The sequence below is a fragment of the Miscanthus floridulus genome, chromosome 5 (assembly GCF_019320115.1).
Source record: "Miscanthus floridulus cultivar M001 chromosome 5, ASM1932011v1, whole genome shotgun sequence".
Taxonomy (NCBI): Eukaryota; Viridiplantae; Streptophyta; class Magnoliopsida; order Poales; family Poaceae; genus Miscanthus; species Miscanthus floridulus.
This window is the reverse complement of record NC_089584.1, coordinates 102,592,147-102,597,200: the sequence shown is the minus strand read 5'-3', so window position 1 is coordinate 102,597,200 and position 5,054 is coordinate 102,592,147. Positions and strand designations below refer to the sequence as shown.

The 5,054-nt window shown below is 42.1% G+C and overlaps 2 pseudogenes; both read left to right on the top strand.

Moving 5' to 3' along the window:
- Positions 1-265: 265 nt before the first annotated feature.
- On the top strand, positions 266-1,934 carry LOC136455035 (glutathione S-transferase T3-like; annotated as a pseudogene).
- A 449-nt stretch (positions 1,935-2,383) lies between these two features.
- On the top strand, positions 2,384-3,929 carry LOC136452818 (uncharacterized; annotated as a pseudogene).
- The last annotated feature ends 1,125 nt before the right edge of the window (positions 3,930-5,054 follow it).

The following is a 5,054-nucleotide window of genomic DNA, read 5'->3' as shown; positions in this document are numbered from 1 at the left end:
ACACCCGCATTGAGAGGGGAGAGTTTCATCCCACCGATCCCGTGCTCCAGGCGCAAAGATCCAATCCTTCCCGCCCCATTCCCCGCCGCGCGCGTGATTCCTCCCGCCTCGCGCGCGATTTCTTCTTCCTCCTTCCCTGCGTGTGCCTTCTTCTCCTTCCCCATCCCACCCTGCCGCTAGATTCAGTGCCATGGATGTTGGTCGTAGCTCCAGGCGGTGAGACAAAGGAGGGAAAGGGTGCGGAGGCAGCCACCTTGGAATGAAGATGGCGTTCTCTCCTACGCCGCTAGCCCCTCCAGCTTCTTCTCCGCCGGCCCCTGCTTTGCCGTCTTCATCCCCACTGCAAGTAGCAGGAGTGCCGCTGGCTGCTGCGCCACCACCGTCCGCCCCAGCACCGCCACTGGGTCCGCCAGCACCGTCCGCCCTAGAGCCGCCACTGGGTCGAGCACCGACATCTGCCCCTGTTGTGCCTTCTTCCTTCCCTAGTGTGCCTTCTTCCAAGCCGTGGCCACCGCAAGGAGCAGGATGGGGAGCCATGCCCCCAAATTTTCCATCTCAACATGGAAACCAGCAAGCCCCAGATCCACGGTAATCAGTTGATTTCGATGTGTAGAGATGTATAGATTTATGCCTGCAATTAGTATTTTTTGTTTTGATGAATATGCCTGCAATTAGTTGATTTTAGTGTGTAGAGATGTATAGATTGATGCCTGTAATTAGTATTTTTTGTTTTGATGAATATGCCTGCAATTAGTTGATTTCAGTGTGTAGAGATGTATAGATTGATGCCTACAATTAGTATTTCTGGTTTTTTAATTGTGTGAAAACTTCAGGGTCTATCCACCTGGTGGTTTTATAAATTTCCTTCAACAACCACACTATCCGCCGCACCCACACATGCCAGGAGAAAATTTTCATTTTGTTGGTCAGACTATGAACGTGAACCCAATATCTCCACCACCACCACCAAGTGCCTATGGAACAGTACCACCCCAAGCTGTGAAACAAGGCACTTCAACAAACGAGATGGTGAATATTGACATTGAGGAAGGAGAGAATAGTGAGGCAAATAGGGCAGTAAAGAAAAGATATTGGACTCATGACGAAGAAACGAGGCTGGTAACTGATCAGTTTTTTATTTTCCTTTTTGTAGGCCAGTGTTTGGTACAATACTTGATTTGTTCATATTTTTTTATTTTGTATTTTGTAGGCCAGTGCTTGGTTGAATGTTTCAAAAGACCCAGTTAGGGGTAATGATAAGAAATTTGATACATTTTGGAAGGAAATCACTGAGGAGTAACAGGAAAGGGAATGGGAAGCGTAGAAGGGAAATAAACCAATTGAAGGTTCACTGGTCACACCTGAAGTCATCGATCATTGATTTCAATGACGCTTGGACTAAGGTAACTCAAATGCGTACAAGCGGATACACCGACGACATACTAGAGGAAGAGGCACAGAAGATATATGAAAGCAGGTTTGGAAAGCGTTTTTCGTTGGTGCATTGGTGGAAGATATTAAAAGAGGAGCCCAAATGGTGTGCATAGTTTGAGGAAAAAGAGAAAGACAAGACTGAGATAGTTGATGTTCCAGAAGAACAGTCACGTCCCATTGGTAGAGAAGCAGCAAAGGCTGAGTGTAGTGGAAAGCGCAAGAAGGATAATGTTATGGAAGGAATTGTCATCCTTGGGAACAATATTGAGAAAATTATCAAGGTGCAGCAAGATCGGAAGGTGGAGTGCGAAAAGGTTACGGAAGCACAAATTCAGATATCAAACGCAAATTTGAAGGCAGCAAAGGAGCAAAAGGAAGCAAGGATGTTTGAGGTCTACAATTCCTTGCTCAATCAAGATACAAGTCACATGTCTGAAGATCAAAAGGCTAACCGAGAGAAGGCATTACATAAGCTTGAGGAAAAGTTATTTGCTGACTAAGGTTAGTTCTCAGTCTTAATGCTGCACTATATATTTGTGTGAATGTAGCACTATATATGTGTGAATACAACACTTTATTTTAAGACTTAATGCTGCACTATATAGCCAGTGAATGTAGCACTATATATGTGTGAATGCAGCACTTTATTTTATGACTTAATGCTGCACTATATATTTTATGACTTAATGTTGCACTATATATGTGTGAATGCAGCCCTTTATATGTGTACTCCCGTAGCCCTATATATGTGTGAATGCTGCACTTGATTGGCAGTTTCACATCTAGTGCACGCATGACAGTGTTCACATGTACATTAGGTGTGAAAACTGCTGCATATGAACCTATATATACACACCTCAGCCTTCTCTCTTTTGCTCACACGAAGGCCTTCTCTCTTTCACATTCTTTTGCCATCGAGTTGTACTCATTCTAGTGCACAACTTTGAGGATGTCTAAGGAAAATGACAACCCTGATGGAAGTCAACATCCTCTGTACTCGTTGGATGAGTTCCTTGCTGAGGGCCAGATCATAGATGATGTTCTCAATGAAGCCACGGTGGTCGTACAGTACACCATCGAATGTCTACAACAAGAGGCTTCTGACCATCGATTCCGTCCGAGGAAGCACATCAAGAGGCCACGAGAGGAAGCACATCAAAAACTAGTTAATGATTATTTCTCAGAAAATCCTCTTTATCCTTCAAATATTTTTCGCCGAAGATTTCGTATGTCTAGGCCACTTTTTCTACGCATCGTTGAGGCCTTAGGCCAATGGTCCAATTATTTTGCTCAAAGGGTTATGCTGTTAATCGGCAAGGGCTCAGTCCACTACAGAAGTGTACTGCAGCTATTCGCCAATTGGCTACTGGCAGTTCTACAGATGAACTAGATGAATACTTGAAGATAGGAGAGACTACCGCAATGGAGGCGATGAAGAATTTTGTCAAAGGGGTTAGAGATGTATTTGGTGAGAGATATCTGAGGCGCCCCACTATGGAAGATACTGAACATCTACTCAAACTTGGTGAAAGACGAGGTTTTCCTGGTATGTTCGGCAGCATTGACTGCATGCATTGGCAATGGCAAAGATGCCCAAATGCATGGAAGGGTCAGTTCACTCGTGGTGATCAAAAAGTGCCGACGCTGATTCTTGAGGTTGTGGCATCACGTGATCTTTGGATTTGGCATGCATTCTTTGGAGTAGCGGGTTCTAACAATGATATTAATGTTTTGAACCAATCTACTGTATTTATCAATGAGCTACAAGGACAAGCTCCTAGAGTCCAGTACATGGTAAATGGGAATCAATACAACACTGGCTATTTTCTTGCTGATGGAATATACCCTGAATGGACAGTATTCGTTAAGTCAATACGACTCCCTATCACTGAGAAGGAGAAGTTGTATGCACGGGAGCAAGAAGGGGCAAGAAAGGATATCGAGAGAGCCTTTGGTGTATTGCAGCGTCGATTTTGCATCTTAAAATGACCAGCTCGTCTATATGACCGAGATGTACTCTGTGATGTTGTGCTAGCTTGCATCGTACTTCACAATATGATAGTTGAAGATGAGAAGGAAAAGGACATTATTGAAAAAAATCTAGATCTAAATGTGCCTCCTAGTTCATCAACTGTTCAAGAACCGGAATTCTCTCTTGATCAGAATGTTCCGTTAGAGAGAGTTTTAGAAAAAGATACTTCTATTCGAGATCAATCGGCTCATTGCCGACTTAAGAATGATTTGGTGGAACATATTTGGAATAAGTTTGGTGGTCGTGCACATATATCTGGTACTTGTGACTATCTTTTGCATTATTGGTTATCTACTGTAGTTAGTTATCTACCTTAAGAATTAACTGCACTGATCTGTATTAACTGAACTGTTTTTTGTTTCTGCAGGATGAAAGCAAGGCTGAAGGTTATATGAAAGCAAGGCTGAAGGCTGAAGGCTATCTAATACTGCACTACTGAAGGCTATCTGATCTTGCACTACTGAAGATTATCTGTCTTGTGAGAAGAACCAGTGAGAGGCCGTGTGCAAGGCTCTAGGCTATCTGAACTATTTTTTTTATCTATCTTAGTTTACTATCTTAGTTCCTGTGAATGTTGAACTGCTCTATGCGAATGTTGAAGGCTACCTGAACTCTGAACAATCGTATGCAGTTCCATTTTATCGTACTTCTGTGTGTGGATGGCTACATAATCAATCGATGCATATGATCCCATCATTGTACAACAATTAAATGCTTTACTTAGTTTTGGAATTGGTGAAATGAAACGCAGCATTGTGAAGGCTAGTTTCATTCATTGTTTCATCCCGCTCAAGTTGATGTGGCGTTTTGGAAATCGTGTAGTGAAACTAAGCATTGAGATTGGCCTAAAAAATTCATATGTTAATATTCGATTCATATTCCAAGAAAAAAAAGACAGATTTCGAAGAGTTGTTATGCAGCCAACGCATGGTGTTTGTCCTTATAACAAGATTTGCAGCCCCTTTTTTATCTCCAGGCACTGCCCATGGTGTTGTCCATGCAGTGCACATTGATTGAATTTTCTATTTATATATAGTAAGTGGGTACATAGCAGTGACCTCAGATATTAGATCATGCCATTATATTATAATACTTAGAGAAATCAAATTTAAACTGTAATTAAATTTGATTCTAATACTTACATAGATCAATTTTTTGGTACAAATTCTTATTGCTTTACTGTGTGGTAGTCAGGAGACAAAGAACATCTTTATATATTTAATGTCATTTTATACTAAAATTTCCAAGATGGAATTGGCGAATACAACAATGAAACAACAGAGCCGAGGACAGGGCTATCTATATACTAGCCCCCTGTCAAGCAAGCAAACTACTACTTGTCCTCTTCATGGCCTATTGAAATTTTGAGGCTATAAATAAAGTTATCATTCGACAGCAAAACTGCACAAGTTTCAACATCCGAAGATGATGTTCTTTGGTATGCTAGCCACCCAAAACCATAGTCACTCTCAAGTCTCAACTGGGTCTCTAGCGGAGATTTTGTGCTGCAAGGTGTCACAACGTGCAGTAGAAATTTGTATAAGCCCCGATTCTTTCTCCCTGGTGTACTCCAAGTAATATGGGAGTA